This window comes from Saimiri boliviensis, chromosome 7 (assembly GCF_048565385.1).
Source record: "Saimiri boliviensis isolate mSaiBol1 chromosome 7, mSaiBol1.pri, whole genome shotgun sequence".
In the NCBI taxonomy this organism is placed as follows: Eukaryota; Metazoa; Chordata; class Mammalia; order Primates; family Cebidae; genus Saimiri; species Saimiri boliviensis.
Window position 1 is genome coordinate 100,460,566 of NC_133455.1, and position 15,957 is coordinate 100,476,522.

The 15,957-nt window shown below is 44.5% G+C and overlaps 1 long non-coding RNA gene across 2 annotated transcripts; it reads left to right on the plus strand.

Annotated features, from left to right (window-relative positions):
• Positions 1-56: 56 nt before the first annotated feature.
• On the plus strand, positions 57-13,583 carry LOC120365085 (uncharacterized). 2 transcript variants are annotated; one of them, XR_012518543.1, is made up of 3 exons: positions 57-249; positions 1,831-2,798; positions 10,460-13,583. It is a non-coding gene; the product is annotated as an uncharacterized LOC120365085 (long non-coding RNA). The 2 variants fall into 2 exon arrangements; XR_005580104.2 differs by lacking the exon at positions 57-249 and having other exon boundaries at positions 1,113-1,958; positions 2,603-2,798.
• Positions 13,584-15,957: the final 2,374 nt, after the last annotated feature.

Below are 15,957 nucleotides of genomic sequence, written 5' to 3' on the forward strand. Positions count from 1 at the left end.
AGCCGGCCCCCTCCGCGCCCCGCCCCCGCCGGCGCCCCCGCCCCCCCCGCCCGCGCCTCCCTCGCTTCCTGCCGGCGCCCGTTGCCATGGTGACGCTGCTCCCGGGCCCCTGCGCTCGGGCCGCGGGGCTCTTTCCTCTCTCGCTCTGTTTCTGCGCTTTCTTCCCCCCTTCTTTCTCTCCGAGTCCCGCTCGCCGGTTGGAGGGACGAAGCTAAGACACGGCCGGCCTCTCGCGGGGAGGAGAGGGAGGTGGGAGCGGGGAGGGAAGTGACGTGGGGAGGGGAGAAAGAAGGGGTTTTCTGGAGCCGCCGCGAGCAAGGGCTGGAAAGAAAGGATCAAAGGCACCCGCGGCAGCCAGGGAGGCAGAGCGGAGCCGCAGCCCTGGGGAGGATAGACGGGGCGAGGGAGCGGAGCGAAGGCGAGGAGAACTCGGAGGACCAGAGAGGAGGGGGAAGCCTGGTGCTTTCATCCCTCACCCCAGCTCCGAGAAGGCGGGAAAGAGCGCTGCGGAAACAGCGAGCCCGTTAGCAGGGGACTTCATTTTCCGAGCAGCCGCCTAGTATCGCTTCCTCTGGATAGCATTTCAGTTTGTCATTTCAGGGATTTGTGTGTGCTTCGATTTAAATACACACGCAAGAGTTCGAATGACAAAAACGGGAAAAGCCCGGAGTATGGAGACAGAGAGAACAATGGGGCTGTTTCTGGGAACACTAAACATTGGATGGGGGAGCCTTTGTCATTGTATTTGTGATATCCATTTACCGGTTTTTAATTATTCTCTCAGTCCTTCAACATTCAATAAGTATTTATAGAGTGCCTACTGTGTGCTAAACCATGGAAGCTCGGATTGCATCCGTGCACAAAGCAAAACTGCCTTACTGCCTTCATTAACCTTTACGGAGGGGCTGGAGGACGCCTCGTGGATTAACAACTGGGACTGATGCTTCTTCTCTGGCTCTCAGTCTTTTCCTAACCTCTGTCCGAACCTTTATTTTCTCTTGTCAATCCATCCACTCTTTTTCTCTCCTTTAAAAGCCCATGCATGGTTGTTTTTAGAGGGAAAAATAAAAGTATTATCTTTGCTTATAAATTCTATCCATTGGCCGGGCGCGGTGGCTCACGCCTGTAATCCCAGCACTTTGGGAGGCTGAGGCGGGTGGATCACGAGGTCAAGAGATCGAGACCATCCTGGTCAACATGGTGAAACCCCGTCTCTACTAAAAATACAAAATATTAGCTGGGCATGGTGGCGCGTGCCTGTAATCCCAGCTACTCAGGAGGCTGAGGCAGGAGAATTGCCTGAACCCAGGAGGCGGAGGTTGTGGTGAGCCGAGATCGCGCCAGTGCACTCCAGCCTGGGTAACAAGAGCGAAACTCCGTCTCAAAAATAAATAAATAAATTCTATCCATTTAGATTTTGCTTTGAGAGAGGAGTACTTGGACTCCAAGCTCTTAATTTGTGGCAGCCGGATTTAAATCGGAGAACGATCTCTGCCAGGCTTCTAGGAACTAGTCAGACAAGTACGGGCGGGAAGAAACCGGAGGGCAGCCAAAGGACTGGAAAAGCGAAGACACGGGGTTTGAGGAGGTGAAAGGGTGTGTTGCCAGGCCGCGTAATGACAGGCATTGGCTGGGGATGAATTGAAAACGTTCCGACTGGGACAACTAGTGGTGAAAACGAGGTAAATAAAGCATTTGTTGTTTAATTCACACCTGGATTTTTGGCATGTCAAAGGAGTTAAAGCTTTCTTGCAGAAGTTTAGAAATGGATGTTGAGCCTAAGCGGAATTTTCTAGCGCCAATTAAAAAAAAGCGTCTTATATTTTTCAGATTATACAACATTAATGTCAAGAAACATGACTCGTGCTTCCTTGGTTTCCCTGGGAGAAAGATTACTGTTAGGTGTCTAAAGAAGATCTATAAGCTATCCCAAGAATAAGGAATGCAGATACCGGAAGGTATACACTTGTTTTTCAATAGCCTATGAAACTTGCATACCAGGAGGGTAGGTACGTGACCATATTGCATTTCAGCCTCCTTAAAATTACTACTACTGCATATAGTTAACATTCTACCGCTGAAGATTTTTCTGTGTGCTTACTGCGTCACCGGCTCCTACAACTACTCGATAATATTAGGGGATAACCGATGAATATTTTGTTGCGTGCCTGTTGTAAATTTATCCTAAGAAGAATCTGTCATGGGGCATGCTATATTGACTATAGGCCGGTAGTTTAACTTTTATATGAAAAGGTGTGTGTTCCATATGCCACAGTATTCTTTTCAAGTTCATTTTTCTCCAAGTCAGGCCAGTATTCTAAGGTCATAGGTCTAAACAGTTCCCACCAAAAAAGATGTAGTGTATAAAAGAAATTTATCAACAGCAAAATAAAGATATAGGAAAACGTTCATAAGAAAATCACTTTCATAGACTAAATCAGCTTGAGAACAGGCATTGAAGAGCTTATCTTGGTCTAAACAGCAAAACAATTTGTGTTCCTAGAGAATACTCAACTGACTTTTTTTCTTTTTTGAATTTTTCTAAACTTTCTCATTTTCATTTAATGACTCTGCTGGAATTAGTCTTTTCTTTTTCAAACAGAATGGTTCTTCTGAATGGAGGCTACATGATTTCTTTACTCTGCATAACACTGAGGGTCATTAACCTAAACAGGTGAGAAGGAAAAGCATTTAATCTGGTGTATAGAAATTGAAGCCCTCCTGCAAACTTCTCTAAATAAGGAAGGATCCTGATTTTAAAGGATGTTTGGCAGCAACTAAAGCAAACAGACTAGAAGGTAAGCTAATAAAACTTCTCCTATCAACTGAACATTGCTTAAGTATTCCTCAGGCTTTTGTAAACCCAGCATTCTGCAATAAATTGTGAAGGAAGAGATGTCCTTCACCCAAAGGTGTTAGCATCATTGGCATGTGTCTAACTACAAATCATCAAGTAAGAATGTGTGACCATGTTTTTGTGCAAATATGAATAGGAAGACGTAGAAAAAAAAGAAACCATTACCTTACTCTGCCCACCATCAGCTGTGGCTGTGAACCACCACGTACATCCCACATGTATCTCGCTATAATTCTGCATGCCACTTTAAGGTCTAGTTGGGAGAAAATGAAGATTGAGTGGATGTATGGGCTCTTAGATATTTAAAGCAAAAAGGCAAAAAAAAAAAAAAAAAACTTTCAAACTAAGCCCCTCAGGCGGGGCACGGTGGCTCACACCTATAATCCCAACACTTTGGGAGCCTGAGGCAGGTGGATCACCTGAAGTCAGGAGTTCGAGACCAACCTGACCAACATAGAGAAACCCTGTCTCTACTAAAAATACAAAATTAGCCGGACGTGATGGCGCATTTCTGTAATCCCAGCTACTCGGGAGGCTGAGGCAGGAGAATCGCTTGAACCCGGGAGGTGGAGGTTGCGGGGAGCCGAGATCACGCCATTGTACTCCAGCCTGGGCAACAAGAGCAAAACTCCATCTGGAAAAGAAAAAAAAAAACCTAAGCCCCTCAATTTTCAGCAAAGAAAATTGAAGTCTATGAAGTCTAAATGATAAATGTAGAAGAGGGATATTTCATAATCCCTGGCAAACAGCAGATGTCCAATAAATATTAGTTAACTGAATTAATTTCCTAGATTCTTGCCCTTCTCTCATAGAAAAGAATATGAAATTAAAAGATATAAAGATACTTCTCATCCCTTGCTACTAATACCTTCCACAGTTCTTTCTTCAAGCAGAAGTTTAAAATTAACTTACTAATTGGTAAGCCGAAGACTCCAACCATCATTGCCCGCAAAAGATAGGATTGTACCGCCACATCCTTAAGGAGCAGAAGACTAACAATAACATATGCTTCGTCAGTTTAGACACTTACAGTGATGGCAAATTATGCACTTTCCCTTAACTTTGGTTTGCTTTCAGTAAAACAGGGCTAACAGTTGGTAGTTGGTGTAAATAAGTGAGATGTTTATAAAGCCCTTCACGTGGGACCTGATGCATAGCGCAAGCTATTATTAATTTTCCTTAGTAACTAATATATTTTTGTCATCACCAAATATGACTAAACTACCCTTTATGTTTCATTCAGCTTACCTCACAACCTTATTAACTCTTGAACTCCTGACCTCAGGTGATCCGCCCACCTTGACCTCCAAAGTGCTTGGATTACGGGTGTGAGCCACTGCGCCCGGCCTCTTAACTCACAATTTAGTTGAGTTATGCATTAATTAGTTTTGTTCATGAACTTACTATTATTTTATATGAAAAAGAGTATTCCCGGCTGGGCAGGGTGGCTCATGCCTGTGATCCAAGCATTTTGGGAGGTCAAGGCAGGTGGATCACTTGAGGTAAAGAGTTCGAGACCAGCATGGCTAACATGGTGAAACCCCGTCTCTACAAAAATACAAAAAAAAAATTAGCCAGGTGTGGTGGCACATGCCTGTAATCCCAGCTACCTGGGAGGCTGAGACAGGAAAATCTCTTGAACCCAGGAAGCAGAGGTTGCAATGAGCTGAGATCGTGCCATTGCACTCCAGCCTGGGTGACAGAGTGAGACTTCATCTCAAAAAAAAAAAAAAAAAAAAGAAAGAAAAAGAATATTCCCTTCCTTGTATAGTAAATTTACCTCTTTCAGGCTTAAAATGTGTCTTCTAGTCTCCTATTTCAGGATTTAGGGAGCAAAACCATGGGGGACCAAGCTCTAGATTTATACCCTATGGAGTTGTGTGTCCTAGGCCAAGAGAGCCAGGTACCTGGGAAAAAGTGTACAGGAAAAACAATTCAAAATATACTTAGAGCCTCTACTCATGGCTTCACATACATTATTGCATTCAACTCACTCAATAACCTTTTCTGCTAGCTGTTTTTAATCCTTAATTTACAGATGAGGAAATTAAAGCTCTAGAAGATTGGCTAAGTTGCTTAAGGTTCATGGGGTAATAAGTAACGGAGTCAGAATTTAAATTCAGTTCTGTCCAACTTCAAAGCTCATAACTACATTACATCCTTCACAGTGTGAAAGTAGAGTGTTGCAAAAGATCTGTTTAAAATGCTTAGCACATACATAAATGTTTGCACAAAGAAGCTTGGCATTTGCCATGGTAAATACCTGCAATGGAAGGCCCACTCTGCCTTTGTTAACTAGAGAAATAGCTCTAGTTACCAGTCTGTAAAGACACTGTGTCGATGTCTCGCAGAAAACAGAGATGTATATATTATCTCCCTAAATTCTCTGTTTTCTCTCTTGTCTTCTGATAAACTGTAGTAAGTAGAATAATGCCCCACACCAAGGATGTCCCCCATCTGTGAAACTTGTGAATGTGTTATGTTCCATGGCAAAGAGAAATTAAAGTTGCATTTGGAATTAAGGTTGTTAATCAGTTGACCTTATAAAATAGGGAGATTATCATGGATTACCTGGGCAAACCCAGTGGAATCAGAAGCGTCGAAGGAGGCAGGAAAGACAGGTTGAATGATGTGAGAAGTATTTAACCTGTCATTGCTGTCTTTGATACTGGAAGGGAGCCGCACGCCATGTAATGTGGGAAGCCTTCAGAAGCCAGAAAAAGCAAGGAAATGGATCCTCCCCAGAGCTTCCAGAAAAGAACACCGCCCTGCTACAGAGGCGTGTCAGACTTCTTTCTTTTCTTTCTTGTTTTATTGATTTAATTTTTATTATATTCTTTTTGAGACAGTCTACTCTGTCACCCAGGCTGGAGTGCAGTAGAATGATGTCAGCTCACTGAAGCCTAAACTTCTCAGGTTCAAGCAATTCTCATGCCTCAGTTTCCCAAGTAGCTGGGATTATAGGCACCTGCCACCACACCCTGCCCAGTCAATTTTTTTTGGTTTTTTGGTTTTTGGGGTTTTTTTGGAGACCGAGTCTCTCAGTGTCACCCAGGCTGGGGTGCAGTGGCACATTCTTGGCTCATTGCAACCTCCACCTCCCAAGTGATTCTTCTGCCTCAGCCTGCTGCCTCCCATGTAGCTGGGACTACAGGTACATGCTGCCATACCCAGCTAATTTAGAAGAGATAGGGTTTCACCATGTTGCCCAGACTGGTCTAAAAATCCTGAGCTCAAACAACCCGCCCTCCTTTTTTGTTTTTTTGTTTTGTTTTGTTTTGTTTTGTTTTGTTTTGTTTTAGACAGAGTGTTTCACTCTTATTACCCAGGCTGAAATGCAGTGGCGTGATCTCGGCTCACGGCAACCTCTGCCTCCTGGGTTCAAGCAATTCTCCTGCCTCAGCCTCCCGAGTGAGTAGCTGGGACTGCAGGCGTGCGCCACCACGCCCAGCTAATTTTTGTATTTTTAGTAGAGACGGGGTTTCACCAGATGGTCTCGATCTCTTGACCTTGTGATCCACCCGCCTCGGCCTCCCAAAGTGCTGGGATTATAGGCGTGAGCCACCGCGCCCAGCTTACTCTTTTTTTTTTTTTTTTTTTTTTTCTTGAGACGGAGTTTTGCTCTTGTGGCACAGGCTGGAGTGCAGTGGCAATCTCGACTCATCGAAACGTCCACCTACCAGATTCTTCTGCCTCAGCCTCTCGAGTAGCTGGGATTACAGGCATGCACCACCACACCTGGCTAATTTTGTATTTTTAGTAGAAATGGAGTTTCTCCATGTTGATCAGGCTGGCCTCGAACTCCCCACCTCAGATGAACCGCCTGCCTCGGCCTCCCGAAGTGCTGAGATTACAGGCTTGAGCCACCGCGCCCGGCTGTTTTTAATTTTTTTAGTGCATAGTCCCTGATCCCTGTGTGCTGCGCAGCGCAGAGCAAACTGGCACTTGTTTCAGGCAATTTAAACTTTCTTTTCATATGCTAAATTATTCCTTGTGATACTTTACTGGCTAACAGACAAAAGGTTCACTGGGCATCCAGTTCTCATTACAGTCCGTGGCTATTCTTACAAATCTCATAGTGTGTTTTGGAGGAGAAACCTGCATTTGGTGCACCCACCTTGGGCCAGAGACATCTGGAACTCTAAGATTGGACCCCACAGGAGAATGCTCCCTGGGTTCTGCAAAACTTAAACTCTCCAAACAGGACGCTCTTGGCAGAGGTTCTGAGGTCTAGTATTAAACCCTCCTTAGAATTTTCTCTCGCAGACCAGGCACGGTGGCTCACACCTGTAATCCCAGCACTTTGGGAGGCCAAGGCATGCGGATCCTTTGAGGTCTGGAGTTCGAGACCAACCTGACCAACATGGTGAAATCCTGTCTCTACGAAAAATACAAAAAAATTACTTAGGCGTGGCAGTGCATGCCTGTAGTCCCAGCTACTCAGGAGGCTGAGGCAAAATAGTTGTTCAAGCCCATGAGGTGGAGGTTGCAGTGAGCTGAGATCAGGTGCCACTGCACTCCAGCCTGGGTGACAGAGCCAAACTCTGTCTTAAAAAAAAAAAAAAAAAAAAAAAAAAAAAAAAAAATTTCTCTCACAGTTGCAATGCTGCTTGGCCCCAAAATTTTTTAGAATTTGAAATTTACTGTCTAATCAGAAAGTGGAGTGGCATTGCATTTGTCCAGGCTTCTGTGCTGCTGTTCTAAGGGCAGGGGAGTGGCTGGTTTAACGTGTGATGCCCTCCTTTGGTACTGTTTGGCCCACTGCTTCTTGAAGTCTGGGGAGGCTGGGAGGCCTAGCCTTTAAATATCAAACTGCCGTGGAGACTGCTTTATCTGAAATTTTGGTTCACAGCCTTCCTTGTATTATCTATTAGGTTGAAGCGAAACCACAGGCTTGTATTGCTATCTCATGGCTCAGGTGACAAGGTATTGGATCTTCATTGATGTATGTGTGTAGTATGTATATACATGTGTAGATGTGTTTGTTTGTAGGTACACTTATTGTTATATGTTGTGTCTACAAAATTGGCTTAAAAGTAAAAGAGCGCTTATAAATTCAGTAAATAAGTCTAAGCAATTTTCAAGTTCATGTGACTTAAAGTATAACTTAACTGGCTAGCTTTAAAATTATTGGTGGAATAAAAATAGAAATGCCGTGACCGGGCGCGGTGGATCAAGCCTGTAATCCCAGCACTTTGGGAGGCCGAGGCAGGTGGATCACGAGGTCAAGAGATCGAGACCATCCTGGTCAACATAGTAAAACCCCATCTCTACTAAAAATACAAAAAAAATTAGCTGGGCATGGTGGCACGTGCCTGTAATCCCAGCTACTCAGGAGGCTGAGGCAGGAGAATTGCGTGAACCCAGGAGGCGGAGGTTGCGGTGAGCCGAGATGGCGCCATTGCACTCCAGCCTGGGTAACCAGAGCGAAACTCCGTCTCAAAAAAAAAAAAAAAAAAAATACAAAAAAAAGTTAGCTGGGCATGGTGGCGTGTGCCTGTAGTCCCAGCTACTCAGGAGGCTGAGGCAGGAGAATTGCCTGAACCCAGGAGGCGGAGGTTGCGGTGAGCCGAGATCGCGCCATTGCACTCCAGCCTGGGTAACAAGAGCGAAACTCCAACTCAAAAAAAAAAAAAAAAAAAAATAGAAATGCCTTCAGAATTGTCAGCATACCATCCACTGCATTCCAGCCTGGGTGACAGAGAGAGACTCTTATCTCAAGAAAAAAAAAAAAAAAGACCCAAAGAGGCAGTTGGGCCTCCATATCTGCAGCTTCCACATCCATAGATTAAGCAAACCTCAGATGAAAAATATTTAGAAATAAATAAAAAATACAAATATATAAAAATCCACTTTAGTATAACAGCAACTTACACAACGTTTACATTGTATTAGGTATAAGTGATCTAGAGATGATTTGAAGTATACAGGAGGGCCAGGTACAGTGACTCATGCCTATAATCCCAGCACTTTGGGAGGCCAAGGCAAGTGGATTGCTTAGAGCCAGGAGTTCAAGACCAGCCTGGCCAACTGGCAAAACCATGTCTCTACTAAAAATATAAAAATTAGCAAGGTGTGGTGGTGCATGCCTGTAATCCTAGCTACGGGTTGAGGCACAAGAATCGCTTGGACCCAGGAGGCAGAAGTTGCAGTGAGCCAAGATCATCACACCACTGCACTCCAGCCTGAGTGACAGAATAAATCTTTCTCAAGAAATAAAATAAAATAAAAAAATAAACTATACAGGAGGATGTACATAGCTTATATGCTAACACTATGCCATTTTATATAAGAGACTTGAGCATCCTCAGATTTTTGTATATATAAGGGGTGGCAATAGTACCAATACCCTGCAGATACCAAGGAACTACGATGTACCTTTTTACACAAAGAATTATAAATTATGCAGATGAGGCAAGACAAAGGGGCTTGGTGTAATGGCACTAAATTGTGGGACAGTGACTAGGAAATATAGAGGGGTAAACTAGTGGAATTTAAAGGTTATTTTAGTAAGATTTTTGGCATAGATCTATTCCAGTGTCAATTCCCTTTCTTTTTTTTTTTTTTTTTTTGAAACGGAGTTTTGCTCTTGTTACCCCAGCTAAAGTGCATGGCGCAATATCAGCTCACCGCAACCTCCGCCTCCTGGGTTCATGCAATTCTCCTGCCTCAGCCTCCTGAGTAGCTGGGATTACAGGCACACGCCACCATGCCCAGCTAATTTTTTGTATTTTTAGTAGAGATGGGGTTTCACCATGTTGACCAGGATGGTCTCGATCTCTTGACCTCGTGATCCACCCGCGTCGGCCTCCCAAAGTGTTGTCAATTCCCTTTCTACGGTGATAAGAATGTTGTCTTCCTCATACACAGAAGGCACGATTCTCAATGAAAATTGTACCTGGTTTTAGGTAGAAAGAATCAGAGAGCTTTTCCTGCATCAGCTGTTTCTCCTGTGCCTTCAGCTCAAATGACTATGCCAAAACAGCATATTTTGGGGTGGCATATTCTGAAGCCCTTTATTTATTTTTCAAAAAGCAGCAAGCAGCTAAACATTCTTTGCTGCCTGAAGTTTAGCCAGTTGCCAACTGCATAAGTGTGCTGGCAGCAGGGAGATTCATGTCATCACAAGGCTGGACTAATCAGTGAGTAAGTGCTCAGGTATCATTTTAAGTGGCAGCATTTTAGTTCTGTAGAAGTCATTAAAACATAATTTTCAAATCGCTAGAGTCATTACTCATGCAAATATAAAGTGAATACATGTCAAAGGTTTTCTACAATTTGCTAATTAATGAAAGAATCTGTAAGATACCAAAATCAGTTCAAAGTGCATTTGAGAAGCGTGGGTGTTTCTAGGCAATTTAACAAAGGAATGTTAGTAAGATTGCTGGGTTGGATACAAAAATGGTTAATGTCCTATAGGACCATGAACCATAACCTTCGGGATTATTCTTTCCACCACCAGACAACGGCCAGTTGCAGCTATTAGTTAATCTCTGCCTCTTCTGACTTGTGAAGTAACTGAATCGATGGGAACCAAAGACACGAGCCCAGTATTGAACTGAGGAGACCTACTAACCTCTTCTTTCTATTTCCAACTTTCAGAGAATATTTGCGGCAACTATAAATCTGACTAAGGAAACTGTTAAGAGTTGCCAGAGTTGGAGAGAATGGATTGACCCATCAGTGCACTGTGCCTCACTTCTTTCTCTTCATGACACTGGAGACGACCTGTCATCACACCTTCCGCACACCTGCTCTTCCCTGTCTTGGAAACTGGCAGTCCCAATCCCAATTACCCAGACAAAAAAACTTTGAAGTCATCCTTGACGCTTCTCTTTTTTTTTTTTTTTTTTTTTTGAGATGGAATTTAGATCTTGTTGCCCAGGCTGGAGTGCAATTGTGCAGTCTCGGCTCACTGCAACCTCTACTTACCAAGTTCAAGCAATTCTCCTGCCTCAGCCTCCCGAGTAGCTGGTTTTACAGGCATGCACCACCACGCCTGTCTAATTTTGTATTTTTGGTAGAGACAGGGTTTCTCCACGTTGGTCAGGCTGGCCTCTAACTCCTGACCTTGTGATCTGCCCGCCTTGGCCTTCCAAAGTGCTGGGATTACAGGCGTGAGCCGTCGCACCCAGCTGACTCTTTTCTTTAGATCATCCCCTACATCTGATTTGTCCATTTAGTCAATATTCAACAAAAACACATTGAGGGCCTCCTCTAAGACAGTCACTTTTCTTTCTGTCATGAGTGGCCATCAGTAGACAAAACAGACAAAATGTTTACCCTTGTGGAGTTCATATTGTAGTGGGGGAGAAAACATTTAATCAGTAAAATCTAAAGTCCATAGGAAATCAGATGATGACAACTGCCATGGGAAATTTTTTTTTTTCTTTTGAGACGGAGTTTCGCTCTTGTTACCCAGGCTGCAGTGCAATGGCGCGATCTCAGCTCACCACAACCTCCGCCTCCTGGATTCAGGCAATTCTCCTGCCTCAGCCTCCTGAATGGCTGGGACTACAGGCACGCACCACCATACCCAGCTAATTTTTTGTATTTTTAGAAGAGATGGGGTTTCACCTTGCTGACCAGGATGGTCTTGATCTCATGACCTCGTGATCCACCCGCCTCGGCCTCCCAAAGTGCTGGGATTATAGGCGTTGAGCCACTGTGCCCAGCCCGGGAAAAATTTTTTAAATGGAAAAATATCAGTAGAATTGGGAGATGGGGCTTAGAATTTTTTTTTTTTTTCTGAGACAGAGTCTCACTCTCTTACCCAGGCTGAAGTGCAGTGGCACAATCCCGGCTCACTGCAACCTCTGCCTTCTGGGTTGGAGCAATTCTCCTGCCTCAGCCTCGAGAGTAGCTGGGATTACAGGTGTGTGCCACCACGGCCAGCTAATTTTTTTATTTTTAGTAGAGATGGGGTTTGCCATGTTGGCCAGACTGGTATTGAACTCCTGACCTCAGGTGATTCACCTACCTTGGTCTCCCAGAGTGCCAGGATTACAGTTGAGCCACCGCGCCCAGCCGGGACTTAGAATTCTTTTTAACAAAGTGGTCAGGGAAGACCTCACAGAGAAAGTGGCAGTTATGGAGATGTGAAGATTACAAGAGAGGGGGTCATGTGCATACCTGCTCTAGGCAGGGTGTTATGTGCCCAGTGTGTTAGAACTTCCAGCAGAGTGACCCTGGGCCAGAGTGAGTGAGATGTGTCCCCACCCTAATCTCAACTTGCATTGTATCTTCCAGAATTCCCACGTGTAGGCTGGGCGTGGGCTCACACCTCTAATCCCAGCACTTTGGGAGGCTGAGGCGGGTGGGTCACCTGAGGTCAGAATTCAAGACCAGCCTCGCCAGCATGGTAAAACTCTGTCTCTACAAAAATTAGCCAGGTGGGGTGGCAGGTTCCTATAATCCCAGATACTCTAGAGGCTGAGGCAGGGGAATTGCTTGAACCCAGGAGGAGGAGATTGTAGTGAGTTGAGATTGTACCATTGCACTCTAGCCTGGGCAACAACAGCAAAACTCCATATCAAAAAAAAACCACAAAACAGAATTCTCAAGTGTTGTCGGAGGGACCCTGGGGGAGGTAGTCGAACCATGGGGGCCAGTCTCTCCTGTGATATTCTCGTGACATTGAATAAGCCTGACAAGATCTGATGAGTTTATCAAAGGTTTCTGCTTTTGCCTCTTCCTCATTTTCTCTTCCACTGCCATGTAAGAAGTGTGTTTTGCCTCCCACCATGATTCTGAGGCCTCCCCAACTGCAAGTCCATTTAAAACTCTTTTTCTTCCCAGTCTAGGGTATGTCTTTATCAACAGCGTGAAAACAGACGAATAGAGTGAGCCAGGAAGAGAGGAGTTGGAAGAAAGGTCAGAGTTGTAACAAAGTGTGGGAGGGCCAGGGAGAGGAAGATGGGGAGGAAGACAGCAAATAACAATTATAAAAACTGACTTCAGCTTTGTAGGAGCTCAGAAAATGATACCCCAAAGTATGGCACTTTGACATGCTGAGTGCTTTAGAGATTAAAAAGCCTCAGGAGCAAAGTCTCTCTGACCTTCTTCTGCCCTCCTGTCTCTTGCCTCTCTTTCTCCCCTGAAGAGTCACAGAAACCATAATTCCTCTTCCCCACGATTGGTCAGAGAAACTAGAACTTCCCTCCCTGCAAATAAGCCATAAAACCTAGAAAGATCGCTCTCTCTGTCCTCCCTTGAAGACCCTCATTCCGGAAGTGTCCTGCCTCAAACCCAGGAGGATGGAATGCTGCACAGAGTGGTCAAGAAGGCTCTGAACAGACAGGCCTTGCTGCGTTTCCCCACGTGGTCCATTACCATTAGATTATAACCTTTTGTCCAGTCACCTTCCTACACAGCTGCCCATTCTTCATCAGCCCTAAGCACAGAAACACAGTTTTCTCTGGTCTTTTGGTATTCATTTCTGAAGACACGGGTGTCATCTAAAGCTTCGATGAAGTAAATTTATTAGGCTTTTCTCTTATTAACCTGTCTTATATTATAGGAGTGCCTGCCATGACCCTTAAGATGGGTGAGGAAGGCCGGGCGCGGTGGCTCACGCCTATAATCCCAGCACTTTGGGAGGCCGAGGTGGGTGAATCATGAGGTCAAGAGATCGAGACCAGCCTGGTCAACATGGTGAAACCCCGTCTCTACTAAAAATACAAAAATTAGCTGGGCATGGTGGCGCATACCTGTAGTCCCAGCTACTCGGGAGGCTAAGGCAGGAGAATTGCTTGAACCCAGGAGGCGGAGGTTGTGGTGAGCTGAGATCGTGCCACTGCACTCCAGTCTGGGTAACAAGCGAAACTCCATTTCAAGAAAAGAAAAGAAAAAAAAAGATGGGTGAGGAAAGCTATCACACTTTTTACCCTTACAGCTTTTACTGTGACTGGGAGCTGCTGGAAGTATTTGAGTAGAGTAGTAATGGGATTTAACTCTCATTTTAACATCATCACTGTGGCTGCTGTGTTAAGAATAGGCCTATTAAAAGAAAAACTTCAGCCAAATTAAAGTTAAAGGAGTTTAATTGAGCACTAAACGATTCGCATATTGGGCAGCCCCAGAATCATAAGAGATTCAGAGAAACTCCAGTACAACCATGTGGTGAAAGAATATTTACAGACAAAAAAAAAAGGAAATGATGTCCAGAAATCAGAAATGAGGCATAGAAACGCTGGATCGGTTACAGCTCAGCTTTTGCCTTATTTGAACACGGTTCAAACAGTTGGCTATATTTGATTGGCCAAAACTCAGTGACTGGCACAGGTGTGGGCTGCAGTCGGTTTACACTTACATTTGTTACAGTTCACGATGTACAGAAAAACCTTTAGGCTGAACTTAAATATGTAAGGAGGCAGCTTTAGGCTAAACTTGATTAACTCCAGTTTCATTTTGGGGGAAGACTGATTTGAATAATATATAAAACTCCAGGCCAGGCGCAGTGGCTCACACCTGTAATCCTAGCACTTTGAGAGTCTGAGGCAGGTGAATCATTTGAGGTCCAGGAGTTCAAGACCATCCTGGCCAACATGGTGAAACCCCCGTCTCGACTAAAAGTACAATAACTAGCTGAGCGTGGTGGCATGCACCTGTAATCCCAGCTACTCCACAGGCTGGGGCAAGAGAATCACTTGAACCCAGGAGGCAAAGATTGCAGTGAGCTAAGATCGCGACATTGCACTTCAGCCCAGGAGACAAGAGTGAAACTCTGTCTTTTAAAAAAAAAAGATAAAAGTGATAAAATAGATATTAGATAGCTATTTACCAGATTGGTTAAAGTGATGAAACAGGCCAGCTGCAGTGGCTTACACCTATGATCCCAACACTTTGGGAGACCGAGGTGGGCAGATCACTTGAGGTCAGGAGTTCAAGAGCAGCCTGGTCAACATGATGAAACCCTGTCTCTACTAAAAATTCAAAAAAAATTAGCCTGGTATGGTGACCTGCGCCTGTAGTCCCAGCTACTTGGGAGGCTGAGGCACAAGAATCGCTTGGACTCCAGAGGCAGGGGTTGCTGTAAGCCAAGATTGTGCCATTGCACTCCAGTCTGGATGACAGAATAAATAAATAAAACCTCTGAAAGATAATACGGAAAACTATCTTCATGACCTTTGAGTAAGGAAGGAGTTCTTAAGTCATTAAATATACTAACAATAAAAGAAAAGATTGTTGTATTGAGCATTAAAGTTGAAAACATGTATTTATTAAAGCACCATTAAAAGACAAACCACAAATTTCAATCAAAACCTCAATGAGATACCACCTTACACCCACTAGGATGGCTAGAATCAAAAAAACAAACAATAACAAATGTTGGCAAGGATGTGGAGAAATCAGGACCCTCATAAACTGCTGGTAGGAATTTAAAATGGAAGAGTGGCTGTGGAAAACGCTTTGAGTTTTGCTTTGTGGCAAGCTGCAAGGTAGGAAAAAAAAAATGTGTAAGTCATGTAGCCCAAAGCAGCTCATATCTAGAATATATAAGAACTCCTAGGCCTGGTGCAGTGGCTCACGCCTGTAATCCCAGCCCACTGGGAGGCCAAGGTGGGCAGATGACATGAGGTTGGGAGTTTGAGACCAGCCTGGCCAACATGGTGAAACCCCATCTCTACTAAAAAAATACAAAAATTAGCCGGGTGTGGTGGTGCATACTTAAAATTCCAGCTACAGGCTGAGGCATGAGAAACACTTGAACTTAGGAGGCAAAGGTTGCAGTGAGCCAAGATCGCACCACTGCACTCCATCCGGGGCAACAGAGTGAGACTCTGTCCAAAAAAAATCATAAAAAGAAAAAAAAATAATGAACTATAATACCATTACACGTGTTCCAAATTAGCTGAAATTTTAAAATGTGATAGTGCCAAGAGTTAAAAGAGTTTGGCTCAAGCCTGTAATCCCAGCACTTTGGGAGGCCGAGGCAGGTGGATCACAAGGTCAAGAGATCGAGACCATCCTGGTCAACATGGTGAAACCCCGTCTCTACTAAAAATGCAAAAAATTAGCGGGGCATGGTGGCGTGCGCCTGTAATCCCAGCTACTCAGGAGGCTGAGGCAGGAGAATTGCCTGAACCCAGGAGGCGGAG